The sequence below is a fragment of the Oryctolagus cuniculus genome, chromosome 10 (assembly GCF_051225735.1).
Source record: "Oryctolagus cuniculus isolate XC-2025 breed Fujian yellow rabbit chromosome 10, ASM5122573v1, whole genome shotgun sequence".
Lineage (NCBI taxonomy): Eukaryota > Metazoa > Chordata > Mammalia > Lagomorpha > Leporidae > Oryctolagus > Oryctolagus cuniculus.
In genome coordinates, this window is record NC_142876.1 from 32,142,318 (window position 1) to 32,161,957 (window position 19,640).

Here is a 19,640-nt window from a genome sequence, read left to right on the forward strand (position 1 = left end):
AGAAGTCAGATCCTAGAGTGGCATTGGTAAGCATGGCTTAAATATGATGGGAAAAAGCTATTCCTCCCAGCTCCAGTTATTTCTCTCTTGTAGAAAACCAAGAGAGATAAGTAAATCTCGGCTGACATGATACGGTTCAACAAGGTACATAAAAAAGTGGAGCACCTGTGCACCTACACTGGAAATGAGGTGAAGGCACACCAATAGCCAGGAGTTCTACTCATTTTGTTTTCTCAACATGAAACATCATGTTAGAATTACTGTATACCATCACCTGTGTGTTTATGTTTCTACTTAGGACAAATAGATATGCTAGATGTCGTATTTGTAACATATTTCTCAAAACACATTTTTAAAAGAAGATTTTGTTTTGACATAAGCTAGTGTGGTTTCCAGCCTTAAGGCATTTGTTGTATGTGTTCCTAGCTGATCACATCCTGTGTTTGAACTTTACTTTCTTCATCTATAAAATGGGTGGGAGGATCCTCAGGGATTCTCCAACTAGAATACTCTGGTGCACCTCCTCAGTTTATGCCTGCTATTATTATTTTTTTAACTAAAATTTAATGAATATAAATTTCCAAAGTACAGAATATTGATTACAATGACTTCCCCCCCATAACGTCCCTCCAACCCACAACCCTCCCCTTATCCACTCCCTCTCCCCTTCCATTCATGTCAAGATTCATTTTTGATTCTCTTTATATACAGAAGATCAGTTTAGCATAGATTAAGTCAAGATTTCAACAGTTTGCTCCCACACAGAAACATAAAGTGAAAAATACTGTTTGAGTACTAGTTATAGCATTAAATCTCAATGTACAGCACACTAAGGACAAAGATCCTACATGAGGAGTAAGTGCACAGTGACTCCTGTTGTTGACTTAACAAATTGACACTCTTGTTTATGGCATCAGTAATCACCCTAGGCTCTTGTCATGAGCTGCCAAGGCTATGGAAGCCCCCTGGGTTCACTGACTCTGATAATTTTTAGACAAGGCCATGGTCAAAGTGGAAGTTCTCTCCTCCCTTCAGAGAAAGGTACCTCCTTCTTTGATGACCTATTCTTTCCACTGGGATCTCACTCATGGAGATCTTTCATTTAGGTTTTTTTTTTTCCCCAGAGTGTCTTGGCTTTCCATGCCTGGAATACTCTCATGGGCATTTCAGCCGGATCCGCATGCCTTAAGGGCTGATTCTGAGGCCAGAGTGCTGTTAGGACATTTGCCATTCTATGGGTCTGCTGTGTATCTCACTTCCCATGTTGGACCATTCTCTCCCTTTTTTATTCTATCAGCTAGTATTTGCAGACACTATTCGTGTTTATGTGATCCCTTTGGTTCTTAGTCCTATCATTAGGATCAATTGTGAACAGAAATTGATCACTGGGACTAGTGAGATGGCATTGGTACATGCCACCTCGATGGGATTGAGTTAGAATCCCCTGGTATGTTTATGCCTGCTATTATTAAACGTAAGAGTATTTTGAGATAGTAGTAGTCACCGAGCTTCAATGCAAATGCTGATCAACCTAAGGCTTCCTGAGCAAGGGTTCTCACCAAGGTGGATTGCAAACTGACTGTCAAGTGTTGCAGATGACCCTGCCTCACAGCTGCCCATTTCATGACAATCCACATAACCAGCTTTCAGAGGACATGATAATATAGCGTCTGGATTGTAAAACTGCTCATAAAACATTATGAGATTGTGGGAAGTCTAGATCCCTGTAAAGACAGTACTGGAATCTAACTTGAGCCTGCATGAGAAATAAATAATGAGCTATTTGAAACCATCATCTTTTCTCCAAATGGAGCATAGAGAGTGAAGATAAATGGAAATGCCATCAATTACTGTTTCTCCCAATGGGAAAGTGATAAAGATATTTAAATGACGTGTGACACAGTGGAATGTGAGTCCTAATGGAGGACCCCCTGTCCTTACAGAGAGGGATAATGTAGGTAATGGACTGAGTAGAAAAGTTAGGAGTGGAGAGCAATGAAAAGCCAGAAATGAGACTGGGGAAGCCAGGCTGAGACTATCCATGACAGCAAAATAAAAATTGGACTGAAATGAAGCACATGCTTACATGGTGTCTAATCTCTTATCTAAGTGGAAGCAGGACATGAAAAAAAAAAAAAAACCAGAGAATGAGGAGCCCCAAGAAAGGAAAGAAACATATCTCACATACAGTCTAAGTCTGTGCTCCTGGCCCCCTCACACACACTAGCTCCACTCCCTAAATTTTTTTCTATGTCAAAGGTAACAAACATCTCTCACTTCTCTATAGATTCAAACATGCTTGTCTATGGTTCCCAAATCCGCTGCATTTTTTTGGTGCAGTCCCAATATTCACACATTCATCTTTATTAGAATCTTCTCACATCTCATTTCCAGACCACCCTAACAGCCCCTGAACACTGGCCCTGGTTCTAGTTCCTTCCCACTTGAATTTGCCCATTATTCTCTTGCCCAGTGGTTCTCAACACCCCATTGGTCATGCTACTCTGCTGCTCAGAAACTTGCCATAACTCCCTGTTGCCACAGTGAATCGAAACTCCTGGACTCCTTAGCTCTACCTGCTGAGAGATGACATTTCCAACTGCTTTTTTCCATGGTCTCCTTGCTATACTACATACCTTCCTGTCTTTCCCACTCATTCTCATTTCTGTGGTAACCTGTTCCATTAGAGGTTTAATATCCTATTCAAGGACCAAATTCAGGACCTACAGAGTCTGGTGCTGATGTGTTTATTAGCTGGGTTTTTGTCATTGGGTTACAGGATGATCCACATTGTCATCCAAAGATTGGGGTCAAATGTAATTAATTTGTAGGCATTCATCTCTCTATTATTTAAGAGCTTCATCAGTGCTCTTCTCCATGATTGGTAAGGAGACCAGATTGGGTTCATAGACAGTCCATGCTACATGTCAATGCAATTTACTTTCACAGATTTCATTTTTTGAGAAAGGGATGCAAAGATCAATAATTTCAATACATATTTTTAAGGAAACGCAAATTACATAAAAATATTGATCATGAAGTTTGCCTTAGTGCATGGCTACTTAACAGATTTTGTCCATTCCATCTTCATGATATTCTAATGGACCTTTGTGAATGAATCCATTGTATATGTACTCAAACTTTTTAATGCTCGTTGTAGTTATAATTTATTTAAATATTATGCAAAACTAGGAAAACAAAGCAAAGGGTGGTGTTTTGATCAAAATGAAGTAAATGGCTTTAGGAAAAGTCAGTAAATTGGAAATTGATAAAAAAATCAATATTTAATTGAGTGTGAGTGTGACAGCTGTGAGAGTTGTTAAAAATCAAAATGTCTGGAAGAATTCTGAATTCAGATAGCTCAGAAAACATATTTTACATTGTTGATTCACATTAAAGAAATCAGAACCAGATAATGTAAATGATGTACTTTCAGGAAATTATTTGGGAAAAAAGATGATAAAGTATTTTATTTAGAATATCCTTATTAAAAAGAATCTCACTGGGGCTGATGCTGTAGCGCAGTGGGTTAAGCCATGGCCTGCAGTGCCTGACTCCCATATGGGCATTGGTTTGAGTCTGGCCTGCTCCACTTCTGATCCAGCTCCCTACTAATTCTCCAGGGAAAGAAGTAGAAGATGGTTTAAGTGCTTGTTGCCCTGTACCCAGCGGGAAACCCTGAAGAAGCTCCTGTTTCCTGGCTTTGGTCTGGCACAGTCCTGATTGTTGTGGCCATCTAGGGAATGAACCAGCAGATGGAAGATCTCTCTTTATCTCTCTCTCTATGTCTCTCCATCTCTCTTTCTTTCAAATAAATAATATGTAAACAAATAAACACTACCTTTCAAATATTTTTTTTAAAAAGTCATTGATCCTACAATAAATGATTGGCAAACAAGTATGTACTTACAAACTTAAGCTAAAATAAAAAGTGTAGTGTTTTGATGCATGTTCAAAATAGTTTTGTCACCATTCCTATTATCAACCATTATCAACAAACCCATTCCCAGATGGGTCATGGCCTACTGAGCTCTGGTCAAAAATATTGATCGCTTCTTTATTCTTCATATGATAAAACTAGTTGTGTTTTTTGAGCCTCAGTCTTATCAGCTCAAACATGAGCAACTGTATTCTGTCTTTGTATCTAATTGCTAAGCCATAGATCTAATGCTTGTCCCAAGAGGGGATCTTCTCTCCCACCTGACAAAAGAAATACCTCTTTTCTCCAGGAGTAAAATCCAGAGTAAAATTTCATTGAACAGGGATTTGCATTAAATTCCCTTTTTCAAGTGATGATACAGCTTCTAAAATGTTTTCCTTCCTCCTCACCTCTGTCTTTCTTAAATTTCCCATGGCTTTGAGCAAACAGACATTCTGCTTAAAAACCTGAAATGATTCTGATGTCATCCCAGTAAATATCCAAGCATCTTGGCCTGATCAAAGGTTGAAGACCTTTGATAACTAAGTTTCTGATCTAGCCTAACGGTACCTTTCTACTTTGATCTCAACCCACAACTCATACACGTGTACCTGGAGAGCCCAACAGATGCTGGCCATTCTCAGAATACAACAAACAATTTTATGAGCCTCCTGCTTCACTCCTGCCGTCCTCCCTACCCAAAACACTCACCTTCCCATCACTGATCTTCCTTGCATTCTTGGAGTCCAGCAGCTCCAACATCACATACTACAGAAGCTGTCCTATGACAGTGCCAGAGATGACTGTCAGCACCAGACTCCTGTGCCTGTCACCCACTCCTAAGACATTTGTTTCTCAACAGTATGGGAGCCATCTAGGTTTTGCACATGTTTAAGGATCCTCTGAGCTGGCGAGTGCCCAGAAGATGTGAATTGGGGCTCCTTCATTGCTGTTTGCCAAATAGAACTTAGCATACATTGGCATTTATAAGAGCATGCTATATAGTTGACAAATAAATGAGTTATTGTGTTTCCATTACTTCTCAATGGTCTTGCTTTTCCACAACTCAGCATATATACATTCACTTCAAGGGAGAACTGCAAAAAGACAAGAGCAGAGAGAGAGAGAGATGGTGCCATTTTCCTGAAAAGCTGCATCCAACTCCTCCTACTTAGCAATTTTTCATCTCCATATGCTGTAATTTAGCTTCATTTGATTGGACCAACTGCAAGGTTTCCCTATAAAAATGAGTCTTGGAAGTTGATGACTCTCAAAATGTATGATTTCATGGGAACTGAGAAAAATGTCCTTTCCTCTTCCAATCAATCTTTTAGAAAATATTCTTTACTGATTTCTCAAATTCTTCCATTTGATATTGAATGTTAATGTGTTAGTTTTTTAATGTACCTATTCTTGGGAGGGGTCACATTTGAAGCATGATAATTATTATTGCCAGTAATGATGATGGAAGGCCTCTAAGACATATGACTCAAGGACCAGGCAAGTGCAAAAGGAAAAGATCAGGAGTCACCACAAAGGGGCGGTATCAAGATGCCCAAACAAACCATAATTCAGTGAATTTGCTGAAGTTTGGGCCCATCTCTAGAAAAATTTTAATGAGGTATGCCTTCACAGCCCAGAAAACCTCTTTGCTTATGAATAACCATAATCCTGACATTAAAAAAAACTCACCCACCCCAGCTCCAACATAATTGCCCGTGACAGAGAGCCAGCTGTACCTCTGTGATGTAATTATTTTCTTTCTGGAGTCTGTCTTGCAGGTTTGTGTATGTGCAAACAAGTGACACGTGTGAGTGCACACACACACGTGTGCTACATAGGCACTGGGATCTCACTGATCCTTACACCCCACTCATTTTTCCTGCTAAGATAGTACAACAGACTCACATTGAGATTTCTGGGAGCATAAGAAAACATGGATCTATGGGAAATAAATTAATCAATTCATATGATCAAATGTCTTGTAAAGGTAATTTGAGATGGAAAAAGCCTGCTGGTTTTGATGACAGTTTACAATATGTTTTATTTCTCATAACTATAGGCCAGTTAAGAATACCCATTTTACTTCTGTTAATGAGTTCTATGTGCCATTCCCAAATCTTACCCTTTTCTCATTAAGCCTTCCCACTAATAATGACAACAACAATAACAACAGTGATCATATACAACAAAGAGCAAAGATCATTGGAAAGTTTTCTTCCCCCAAAGAGGAATTTTTGAATGGCTGCACTCTACGCCTTGAATGCATTATGGTTAATTTCAGATTCCGAGGATGATTAACTCTGACTGGTGGAATAAAAGGCCATGACCAATTATTATTCAGAAAAATCCTGCTGTTTAGCCAAAGAGCATACAGTGCAATCCAGTCCTTGATGTTCCTGTGATAAACGCTCACATGACAAGGTTATTTGGTGTAGAGCAGCCAGAGTGGTTGCCATGGCAACCTGTTCACAATGCTCATAAATCTGAGGTGTAGTTATCCTTGCTGTGTATGCAAAAAAAAAGGGGGGGGGAGAGAAAAAAGAAACCTACAAAGCCAGCTCAAGCGGTTTAATTTACAGTGCTGCTTCAAAAAAAAGAAAAAAATGGGCGAATGAATTCTAAGATAATAGACCTCTCCATATTATATTCCTTCACAATACAGGCACTTAGGACTCAAATGCTCTCTTCAAAGCCAAAAAAGATTTTTAAGATAATCATTATGGTGGAGAATATAGGTCATCATTAGCACCAGGAGTGACAAAAATGAAAGAGGTGGTTAGAAATCTGAGCTTGCTGGCATCAATTGTTTTCCCTTGGCACAGTTAGCAATGCAAACAGCTGTTGACAGCACATCAGGACAGGTACATTCGATGGGGGAACAAATGGCTTTTTTAGCTGCTGCTTCCCAGAAATGATGGGCTGTAAGTCTAAGGGGCCAAAGGTCAAGCAGACAATGATGAAATATCCCCCACAGACCTGATGTCAGGTGGTTCAATGTTAAGATCGCTCTGATATGGTCTCTCAGCCTCGATTTCAGCTCCACTCAAGCCCCATTAGAAATAAGGGCAGCCTATTAAACCAGCAGGTTGCAAGGCTTTTCTCATCTCGGGGGTAAGCTCCCTGGCCACCTGGCTTTTTGACCCCCTGTGGCTTATTTCAACCATTATCAGTTTTCTAAATAAAAATTGGGGAAGAGTTCAACCCTCTGAAGTGGCAATTCTTTAACACTTGGAAATGTGAGGGCCATTGGTTCTGCAGTTATCTAGAATGACAGAAATGCTTAATATGATCATGATCTAGTTCAAATTAAGACTAACATTTGACTTCTGCCATCTAACAGTGGAGATGGCTCAATTAGAGATTTTTGATGGGTAAATTCAGTGTGTGATCAAGTCCCAGAGTATATTCACATATTGGGGGCATTCCAAAGAGTGCAACAAAATTACACTCTAGTCTGAGCAATACCAGAAGAGCTCAACTGAATAAAAATTGGAAAGAATGACGGCAGAAGTGCATCCCCTCCTCCTGGGTCTCAATTCTGATCTAAAGCATACATCTGTCCACCTGTGTGTGATGAAAGGTAACAACAAGGTACGGGGCTTTCTCTACTTTCTCTAAGTCCACATAGTATGCCAAGGAGTGTCTTGAGAAAGATATAGTTGGGGGGCTGGTGCTGTGGTGTAGCCGGTAAATCCACCGCCTGCAGTGCCGGCATCCCATATGGGTGCCGGTTTGAGTCCCAGCTGCTCCACTTCAGATCCACCTTCCTGCTAATGTGCCTAGGAAAGCAGCAGAAGACGGTTCAAGTGTTTGGGCCCCTGCACCCATGTGGCAAACCTGGAGGAAGCTCCTGGCTCCTAGCTTTGAATTGGTCCAACTCCAGCTGTTGAGGCCATTTGGGGAGTGAACCAGCAGATGGAAGATTCCCCCACCCCCCATAACTGTACCTTTCAAATAAATAAATCTTTAAGAAAAGATGTACTTGGTGTTTATATCTGGCTCATTTCAGGGTCAGCAAGTATAGACTCACTTTATAAAAATTTGTTCTTTTCACCTTTTCAAGACTGTCTAAAATCCTTGATATAATCTCTGGTTTGAGACATATCTCTCTTTTTAAAAAATAGTTATATCTGGGGCCGGCACTGAGCCACAGTGGGCTAAAGCACTGGCCTGCAGTGCTGGCATCCCATATGGGCCATGCTTTATAAAAGTATTGCATTTTTGACTCTAAAGTGTTGGCCATTCCCATTTGATCATGATTGCCCCTTCAATTTGGGATTGCTCCTTCTTAAAGAGAAGGAAGAGAGTATCATCCTGGAATTCAGGAATTGAGTCTGAGTCCACATGAGAAGAAAGAAAAAAGGAAAGGGACCTGAAGAGGGTCAAAAGGGTATCGTTGCTCAAACATCAGTTTCAACTCAGGCATATTTTACTGGGACCATGTTCATTAACCTTGCCATCCTGGAACTAGGCTCTCCAATCAATGCTGCAATTCAACCAGCTGAGCAGAAAAACTCTCCTTTTCTGGGATGGCAGTGGGAAGAGATAGAAACTGTAGGATTTCTTGATGCTACAGAGAGGGGATTCTTCAATCAAAAATGTTTACTCACACTTCCCAATTCTCTTTCTCTGTAGATAACATAAGCTACTTTGTAGAATTATCTTTTATGCATGAGTGGTAGCTTCCCTTTGCACTATAAGCTACTTTACAATGAGTACAAGGTTCTATTTATTTTTATTGTCTCCTGCATGATTGGCAAAAGGCATTTTAAAAGAAGAAGAACAAAAACTAACAAAATAATTATGGGTTATAGTTTCATGAAACCAGATTCTTTTAGAACAGATCTGGTTTCAAGCATTTTCTGTTTTCTTTTGGAAAAAGCCCAAGATCAGGCAACACTGTCCCTAACTCTTGCATGAAGCTAAGTAGCAGCTACTCTTGTCAGCTAGGGCTTGCTATTCAGCCTGGCTAGCTCCACTTACATCACCTGCCTGGACCTACAGTATGCATGAGCGCCTGACTGTGAGAACTTCATCACAAAGTGATGAGAAACAGGAGAAAGGCAAAGGGCTTCTGGCTCAGAAGGCATGCAGCACCCTTCGACCATCTCATGGCTGGCCATCCTGACCCTGCTCATCCCTGGTGATGCATGCTAATAATGTTGGCCCTACCTGACTATGCTTCTTATTCTCATACCCCAGACAGAAGAGATCTTCACAGCAAGGGAACAGAAGGGGACTGACTGCCTCTTCTGAGAGTGGAATTCTGCACTGACCTTCAAACTGAACTGTGAAGGTAAGAGACCACAAGGGGCAGCACATGAGCCTGCTGTCATTGTGGCCATTTCCACTTTGAGCTGAGAACAAGGGCCCAGCTGTTGGGATCAAAGGTGACAGTTAGGAGTAACAGTTTTAAGACTTGAAACCTTCCTGTTTTCTCTCTTTTCAGTTCTAGCTGTTGCTGATTTACTCACTATTATATCAGAGTGATGGAGTTCACTGATTCTTCAGGATAAAATAATTGTTCCATATGGAAAAAATATTACCCTGATATTTGTGATCATGAAAAACCTCCTTGCAAAGCTCTCACTTAGGGGTACCATCTTGGCCTCATTCTGAAGTTTTCATTCAGTTGTTCAGCCGCTTACACCAAGTGAAACCTACAGTACTGGGCGATGTAACAGTGAACAAGAACAAGAACTACAAAGTACCTGGCCCTGTTTTCAGGGAAATACACTTTTATTTGGAGAGATAGATACCAATGAAATAATCATGAGGATGAAAAGACTCAGGAGTCCTATGGAAGGATCCAGATCGAGGCTTGGTTGGGATTGGATGTGATTACAGAGGAGAGTGTGTCTCCTGGGAAAGCTTGGTTGAGAAACTGATTTTTGAAGAAGCTGACTCAATCTTTGTGGCATCTATGTAGTGCCTTCACAGAGTAAGTGCTGTGGGCCCTTGCACTTGTGAGGGGGGGATCCCACCAAGGATCGGAGTCCTATCCAGGAACCCTGCCAACTGTTCCTCTTCTCTTAGTTCCACATCCTATCTTCTGGTGGCCTTTCCTGACATGCCCTCTTCTCGCCAGAATGTGTTGTCCTCAGTCATCTTCTCACTTGTTCTCATTAGTCTATCACGTGTTCTAAGACAAGGACTTGTCATCTCTATGATCTGTGCATGGGACAGAATATGTCCTGGGGAAGGCTTTCTAGGAGTGAGTGGTTACATGTGAGATAATCCAGGTGACATGGGTTTGCACTGTGGGTGGTTTGAGGAATCTGTGTGTAATAGGGGTGACCGACACTTGCTTGAATCTCCCACAGATGAACAGCAACCCCTCACTGTGCTTCTCTTGCACTGCGTTCCTTAGAGTTTTTAACACAGTATAGTTTCTAAGGCTGATTTCTTTGTGTCTTAAGACTGAGATAATTAATTTTAATTTAACCAAATATAAGTGGAAACTTTCATTTAAATTAGCAACTTCTGGTGAGATAAACAAGCTGACTAGAAAAACCCTGGATAAATTTTGTTAATATGCCCTTTTAGTTTAGGGTTCAGTGCTTAACTCAATCATACACACACACACACACGCGCGCGCGCATGCAGTTCTCATTATTTGTGGTAATTATGTTTTTAAAGTTGATGCAACTTTAGTGACTACTAAACTATTGCACCTAGGGGAAACACAGGGTTAGGTTACTGTGAGCCCCGATCAGAACATTTTTGCCAATCAATACATAACTTTGTTTTGTATGTTTAGGGATACATTACTGAATACATCTCATTGATCCATTAACATTGAGCTCACTGCAAATAGCACTATAACTCAGGCCTAAATGAAGCTCCTCACACGTGCATTTTCTCCCTAAGGCACATCACTGCTTTCCTGAGGTTAGGAACACTGGACAGCACTTTACCACTGAGTTTGGTGCCATTTTAAATCCCCAAGAAAGAGCACAAAAGTTCAAGAAATACAGTACTAAGTAGATTACAAAAAAGACGCATGTTTCTAATATAAGAGCTGAGTCAAGAAGGTAGAGCATTGCTTTATTCAATCTCAGCTAAAAATATGCACATCACATGACTCAAATGTTTTATCACTCTGCACATGTCTATGAATGACAATAAAAGTGCTGGAATATTGATTTGGGGGTTACAAAAAATTAATGAGTAGGCTATTCATAAAATAAGGAAATAATGATGAGGTGGATGAATACAGAATACACAGATGGAAAATACATATATATTTACATATGTAAGTATATTCTTCAGTACAGAACCTGGCTATTGTAAGTATCCAGTAAGATTTTTTATTTACTGGGTTCAGTGCTGTGGTGTAGCAGGTAAAGCCGTGCCAGCATCCCATATGGGTGCCAGTTCAAGTCCCAGCTGCTCCACTTCCAATCCAGCTCTCTGCTATGCCTGGGAAAGCAGTAGAAAATGGCCCAAGTCCTTGAGCCCCTGTACCCATGTGGCAGACCCCGAGGAAGCTCCTGGCTCCTGGCTCCTGGCTTCAGATTGGCGCAGCTTCGGACGTTGTAGCCAACTGGGGAGTGAACCAGCGGATGGAAGACCTCTCTCTCTCTCTCTCTGCCTCTGCCTCTGCCTCTGCCTCTCTGTAACTCTGACTTTTTAAAAAAGATTTATTTATTTACTATAACCAAAAATAAAACATTTGGGTTAAGAAAGAATTCATATATGCCATATAAAATAAAGATGCATATTTAGTAGTAACATTCTACTGAACCTAATTTAGTTTGTTGATTATGTGCCCAATATATTCATAGATGACCATCACAAATGAACTACTCATGAAAGCTTAGAAACTTCATTTATTTCTCTAGAACATACAGCTCATACTGATTTGAGGGAGAAAAAAAAACTTGACTCATTTCTCATTTTTATCAAAAGAGAATCCTGAAAACCTTCTTCTAGAAAAGTGGTGGGTGGCAGGAAAGGCCCCTGGAAGTTCACCTCGTTCAGTTGACCTTGGGAGAGGCAATGCTACCTTGTTCGGAACTTTAGGGTTTTCTTCCTTTCATTATCACAGTCACAAAAGAGTTTAACAGTGGTTTGGTGAGTGAAGAACTATAGCTAACAAAATGCTTGATAAGAAATAGTTTGTAATATAGTTAGAAAAACAGAGACTGAAGAATAAGGATTAAGGCAGGTGGATAAGAAGGGAAGAAAGAATGGAGATGATAGAGCAGTCATAGGCACTAACGTGACTCAAAAACAACCAGGTGATGATGATAAAAGGTAAGATAACAGCTCATGTATCTTTTGTCTCTCCAATGGCTATAGATTTTGTTCCCTTGAAGCCTGGAGTTTTGTCCTCCAAATCTTATGTTAATGGCACTAATGGGGCTGAAAGTTAATCCAATTTTGGCATTTGGAGGTAGGACCTATGGGAAATGGTTAGAATGAATTAGGCTGTTGGGGGGGGGGCACCGTGATAGAATGCTGGTAGCTTCATGAAAGACCACGAACATATAGACAGACATACACTTCTGCCTCTTGCCCTGTGATGCTCTGCATGGCCTCGGGACTCTGCCAGGAAGAAGGACTTCCCTAGTGGTCGAACCAGTAGGGCCCTCGTGACCTCACACTATGAACCTCCAGCACTGTGTGCCAAAATAAACTTCTTATAAAGCTGGGCTGACTCAAGTCTTTGATTATCACAAAAAGCTGACAAATACACATCTCAAGTTTCCCACGTAGTCCCCATAACAACTCCTTGCAATAGATTACCACATCTACATTTTAAGAATGAAGATCTGGAGATTCCTACTAGAGTCTCACCTCTAGCAGCAGAGTGGAAGGTGGGACTTGGGAATCCAAGTCCAATGCTCCTGTTCTCCTCGATGGCTTAACTGGAGGGGGCAGAAGCTCTAAGTCAAATGTTTGATGAATGTTAAGTCATGAGCTGAATTGAATACGTTGGTTAAATTAAAGAACTCTTGGGACAATGTAGTACATCTTTCATTGTTCAGATAAGGAAATCAAGGCTAGAGAGGTAAACTGATTTACCAAGTCACACAGCTAGTTAGTAGAACAGTCTGCTCTTGAAGTCATGTCTCCAAATTATGCATCTTCTTCCTGTCAGCTTTCACTCCCATCACACTCTTCTTACTCCCCTTTGTACTGCCCCTACCCTCGCCAGACTGTAGCATCATAATTTTGAGTTTTCAGGATTGAGTTAACAAATACATGGTGTGAGGAAATCCTCTCTGTGGTCCACAGATAAGAATTGCAGACTTCCCCACTGTATTAATTAATGGCCTCATTAATCCACATTTAACTGTTCAATTAAATGTTTAATGTAACGCTTAGAGGTGCCATCAATTACCATGTGAGAAGCAACTCTTGGAGATCCCAGGCTGAAACCTGCTATGTACATGTGCAAAACTGCTGTCATTCGGACATACCACATTATCTCATGGTGCTCCATTCAGGGGAGGTATATTACAGCTCCAGCTTAACTCAGGGTGGATAAAATCAGTGTGTTGGAGAAGAATGGAATTAAACGCTTTGCTGTAATGACTCACATCCTCATAAGTACCACTCATTAATTGTAGGTGCTACATGACATGAATGTGCTAGGGGATGGCAAGTATAATATTTTGAATGCTTTTCTTTCCCAGAATTACCCCAGAGAGAGAAGAAAATGATCTCAGTGGTGGTTACAGAAAACATATGCCAGCTTGATTTCCCTAGCAATGATATTAACAGTAAAGAGTGAAGCATTTGTGCCTCAGCTCAAAGAAAGGCAGCTTGATTTCCTCCAAATGTATTTCAACCTGACTTAGGTAATAATTAAGCAAGCAACATGGGGAGGTTTATAATTGCAATCCTTATTATATGAACTAAAATGGTAAGATTTACTTCTGTGGTAGACTTTCTCTAAGCAGACCCATAGATTAGAGCTTGCAGCTGCCTCTTTGGAAGGCTATGAGGTACATGGCATTTGTTTGGTGAGGTATCAATGGAAGAAGAACATCATGTATCAATGCCAGGTCTGTGTCCTGCTCCAATTGAAAGAACTCAGGGTATTAAAAACTGAGATCAACCAGTAAGCATTGCTGCTATCCTAAGCAAGGATAAAAGCTTTCCTTCACAACCAAATGATTGGATTACTGTGAAGGCTCAGTCTTTATGAGTAGGGTCTTTGGAATGAGAAGTGAAGAATCATTAGCACTGGTTTCCCTGGGTCTGTTCTTCTTAAGCTTGATCTATCAGGAATTGTTTCCTGAGGCCTGAGTGGGTCTTCTTAGGGTGAGGAAAAGAGAATCTGTGGAGACCTGAGGTAGGAGGAAGGAATAGATCCAAGCCAAGCAGAGTCCAATCAAAGTTGAGGACCAAGGAGAAAATCTGTGCTAGAGATAGTGCTCAATAGACGTATCACTTCTCAATAAGTATCTGGGTTAAAAAGATGGATTAGATTCAACCAAAAGGAGAGAAATTCATGAGTAGCTGAGTTAGGTATGAATATGGAGTCACCATGTGGGGAAACACGTGTTTCAAACCTGGTCAAGATCCTTGCCAGACAAGGAGGTTTTTATCTGAGTAGTTGGTAGGATCAAGAGAACATAGTGAAAAATGAGGAACTTTCAGAATGGAAAGATCCTGAAGTGTGGGTACTGGGAGAGAGCTAGAAAGCTGAGGAAGGAGGTTTTAGAGAAGTACTGGGAAGTGTTATGATCTGATCCTCAGTGGCACCAGTGTCAGCAAAGACAGAAGTATGGACAAGCATTAGGTATTCTGAAACCTGCAAGAAGCTTAGCATAATGGAAAGCCACCACACGGTGGCAAAAACAATCTAAATGAAAGATCCTGGTGAACAAGACCCCAGCGGAAGAAACAGGCCATCGAGGAGGGAGGCGCCTTTCTCTGAAGGGAGGAAGGAACCTCCACTGTGATATGGCCTTGACTAAATAAGTTCAGAGTTGGTGAACTCAAGGGGCTTCCATAGCCTAGACAGCTCATGGCAAGAGCTTCAGGTGATTGCTGATGCCATAAATAAGAGTGCCAATTGTTAAATCAGCAATGGGAGTCACTGGGTACAGGCTCCCCACATAGGATCTCTGTCCTTAATGTGTTTTACTATATTAAAAACAACACTACTAGTCAAACAATACCCTATGCCTTGTGCAGTTGTGTGAGGGCAGCCTGTTGAAATCCTTGCTTAGTATATACTAAGTTGATCTTCTGTGTATGAAGGTAATTGAAAATGAAACTCGATGAAGGGCGGGATGGGAGAGGGAGTGGGAGAGGGGAGGGCCGCAGGAGGGAGGGAGGTTGGGGGGGAGCCACAAAAATACAAAAGTTGCACTTTGTAAATTCACATTTATTAAATTAAAAAAAAAAAGAAGCTTAGCATAGATGGAAGTGGAAGACAAAAGGGACCGTTATCAAAGTGGGGAGCACTGAGACTTGTAGAGGGGGAGAGAGATTGTCAGGTCACAGAAATCCCCATTAAAGAACTCTACTTGGTTGATGGGTAGCCAATGAGGCATTTTAAGCAGGGGAGGTAGGTGATCAGGTCTGACTCATACTGAACATTTACACATTCACTCATTCATTCAGGAATCATTGAGTGGTCACTCTCTGCCAGAACCCATTTCTGATGCTGAGGGTACAAAGAAGGACCGAGAAAACATGATTTCTGTACAGCACGCAGGATGAACTAGAGTAAGGCCATGGATTAGGTGTGCAGCAGCCATTTAACTGCCGTCTGCTTCCATACCCAGTTTGCACCTGCTGCACAGGCCCCTCAGTCAGCTTGTACCAGGGGAGAGCAAGGATACAGAGAGCTCACAATCCAAATTAAGGGTTTTAGAAACAGTACCACATCCAAAGCCTACAGTTATGGAACACCACTGTTACCTACAAGCAATTATTACTATCTTTAAAAATTTTTTTAATGGGGGCTGGCATTAAGGCATAGCAGGTAAAGCCACCACCTGTGATTCCAACATCCCATATCAGTCCTGGCTGCTCCACTTCAGATCCAGCTCCCTGCTAATGTGCCTACGAAAGCAGTGGAGGATGGTCCAAATACTTTGGCTCCTACACTTACTTGGGAGACCTGGAAGAAGCTCCTGGCTTCTGGCTTCAGACTGGCCCAGCTCCAGCCATTGTGACCATTTGGGGAATAAACCAGAGGATGGAAGATCAATCTCTCTTTCTCTCCCTCTCAAATAAATACATAAATCTTAAAAAAAACTTTTAATGAAGTTATACGATAAAATAAAATCGTTATGCTGTGTTATGGACTGATTATGCCCTTCTCAAATTTGTATGTGAAGCCCTCACCAATGTAAATGTAAATGTATTTGGAGATAGAGCCTTTGTGGAGGCAATTAAGGTTAAATGAGATCATACAAGTGGGGTCTGAATCTTACAAGACTGGTGTTCTTATAAAAAGAAGAAGTCACCCCAGAGAAGTTGCTCTATCTGCCTATGCCACAGGAAATGCCATGTGAGGACACAATGAGAAGGCAGCCATCTATAAGCTGAAGAAAGAAAGAGGATGGAACCTTGATCGTGAACTTCTAGCTTCTAGAACTGTGAGAAAATAAATTTCTGTGGTTTAAGCCACCCACTCTGTGGGCCTTTGTTACAGAATCCTGAGCTGAGTAATATGTTTATCCTGTTAGATGTATTCATGAGGTTCTTTTAAGAACTAGGAATTAAAGGTAGAAAGTTCTTAATAGTGAGTACAGGAAGATAAAGCCCAGATACCACCCTCTGGAATGGTTCACACCTGTGGGAGGAAGTGGATTTCTGGCTACAGCTTCACCATTCCAGATTCATGCAAAAGACCTAGGTTCTGATCTCAGCTGTGCTTCTCAATGATGTAACTTCCTCACTCATAAAATAAGGATGGTGGGTGGGAGCAGGCAGTGGGAAGTGGCTAAATTCTTGCATGGTCCCTTAAACGGCCAAGACAGAAAGATTTGATGCCTCTTTTCCTTCTAGCTCTTCCATAGATATCTGAATGTTGACAAGATCTATTGGGACATTTACCAGATAAACACACAAATGGTATAACTCTCTAGAAGTGGCCCATTTGCAATAAACCTGATTGGGGGAAAGAAATGGACAATTAATTTCAGGCAAACAATAAAAATGTACGAAAATTAAAGATGTAGAGAAACTAATAATGACAGCGATGAGGGCTGGCTCTGCCTTTATTAGCATCTTTTGTGTTCTTTTATGAAATGTCTATTATCTGAGAACCGGCTGATTATTCTCTTATAATTACTTCATACGGAATAATTAAATAAAATGCAGACAATAATCTTTTATAGACAATTACAAAGAGAAACATTTCTTCGGGAGGAAAAGGAAGGAGGGGTATTGAATGAGAAGGATGGAATAGGATCCCTCATTCCTGTGCTTTTGTGGGTGGGTGTCCCTCTGCTATAAGTTTCAAGGATCTCTCTCTTAAGGAATTGAAGGTCCACATAGTCACTGCAATCACTGCTTGGGTTAGAGGGGGACTTGACTCCCTTGTAGGGGAGGAAGTGTGGGTAGATTTTACAGAGCAACTCTTGGTCCAGATATTCACCTCTAAAGCCTTATTCTCTGTCTCTGACCATCTAGGAATGTCAAGGCAGTTAAGATGGCAGATTTTGAAGACAGACAGGCCCAGATTCATTTTCTCATTCTAAAAACTAACACTGGGCTCACTACTGACACTTCAGTCTCCCTCATTGAGTCCAACACCCTTGGTCTTAGAGAATATATCTGGAAAATGGAAATGTTTCTTAAATCTTCTACTATCTCCTCTAAAATCCTAAGCTACTACTGGCTCTCTTTCGGGCCACTGCAAAAACTTCTATATAAGTATTCATGCCAAAATTCTTGCTCCCATATAATTACTTTCCCATTCGGTAACTAACACTGTATTTGAGAAACAAAAGATAGGTTAATCACTCATTTATTGGAAACCCTGCAGGGGCAGGCATTTACTAGTGATTATAGTGCCAGGTAGGATGCCTGTGTCCCACCTGCATTCCAAACCTGGCCCTTTGACCTGACTCCATCTTCCGGCTAATGCAGACACTGGGAAGCACTGGTTGTGGCTCAAGTAATTGAGTTCTTGCCACCCCTATGGGAGACCTGGATTGTGTTTCTGGCAGCTGGATATGGCCCAGTCCAACTGCAGCTTTTGCATTTGGGGTGGGGCGCAGTGAGCTAGTAGACAGAAGCTTTCTTTGTCTGTCTCTCTGTATCTCTACGCCTCTACAATAAAAAAAAAAACTGTCAAAACTTTCTGTTACACTTATAATGAATATACTGAATCCTTTTTACTGAACTCAAAAGCTCTCTTTGCCATAACTCCCTTACCTCAGCATCAGCCTCAGAGTACTGCCATTCCCTGCATGTCTGTGGATTTCTTGTTCTACATATTACCCCTTAGCTTTTTTTCCTTGGATAATTTCCATGCATCTTTTACTTTCAGTAATGAAGATAGATATTTTTGATCTATATTGGTCACCTAAACCAATAAAATAGTGTCAACCCTTATGGGGGTTATGTTGCTTGGATTGGGGTGCACAATGAAGTAAATGCATAAGAAACAGTTACAGTATTTCAGGATGATATGTAGTTGGAAAAATTAAAGCAGAGGAAAATAATGGACTGTGGCTAGGGATGATGTCAGAGGTTGCAATTTTAAATAGGGTAGAAAGGGAAAGCCTCATGAAGGTGATATTTGAATAAAGACCTGGAAGAGGTGGGGGGTGAGCTCTGCCTACTAGGATGCCTTCGGAGCAGCAACATTCTAGTGGGTTTGAGCACACCTGTAACCCATGTCTTGGCTTCTAAGGGCCATTCTTTGCTAAAAAGAACTAGGAATTCTTGGAGAAATGGTGACTGAAGGGCTGGGTTATGGAAAGCACAGTTCAAATGAATTGCTCAAAGAATAATGCATCTAGAAAAAATGGACACAGAGGACTGCTTAAAAGTGCTCCAGGCCAAATGTACATCTGAACATCACAAGAAATAATGATGGGAATGGATTATAGTCCATTGAATAAAATATAAATCCATGAGGCAACATAGATATAAATAAACAAATGAATTAAAAATAGGGAGGTAGAACAAAGCTTTTCCTTATAGCAGCAGGACAACTAAAATGTGCAAGGAGTAATGGAATTAGGACATCACTTGTCAACCATCACAACAATAACTAACTCAGGCAAGAGATATTAAAGGATGCTAAAACCAGTTAGTAACAGTGGGATAATGAAAGAGATCTCATAGTATCTTCACATAACATACTTGTTAAGCATAAAGGAGAAAAATTAATTTAGAGGACCAGAAGACACCTTAATCAAGTTGTCAAAGTTACCAGACAGACTGACATTGCTTGCCACCTAAGATACGACAATGGGAAGAACATAGCATTGTTTCTAGAAAATCCTGCTCAAATGCATCATCATGAGGATGGATTTGACCAGCCCAAGTTTAGGGACATTCTGTGAAATGACCATCTTATAGCCATCAAAAAGATGAAGAGCAGGAAACTCAGGATGGACTCAAGGACTGTTCCAGATGGAGGGAAACCACAGAGGTGGGACAACGAGGTGTAATCCATGATTCTGGGTTGGTCCTTTATCATTGTGTGTTTGGCATTTGGTTTCTGAATAAAGAGTATATGAAATGTCCTTGTATGGTTCTTGCAACCCTAGTAAATTGAGAATTTGTT

At 40.9% G+C, this 19,640-nt stretch overlaps 1 long non-coding RNA gene across 2 annotated transcripts in view; it reads left to right on the top strand.

Moving 5' to 3' along the window:
• LOC138844028 (uncharacterized) overlaps window positions 1–19,640 on the top strand; it is a 142,717-nt gene that overhangs the window by 21,830 nt on the left and 101,247 nt on the right. For both annotated transcript variants that reach the window (XR_011379348.2, XR_016214044.1), the window contains exon 2: window positions 9,125–9,218. This is a non-coding gene — a long non-coding RNA (uncharacterized LOC138844028). The remainder of the gene's footprint in view (window positions 1–9,124; window positions 9,219–19,640) is intronic.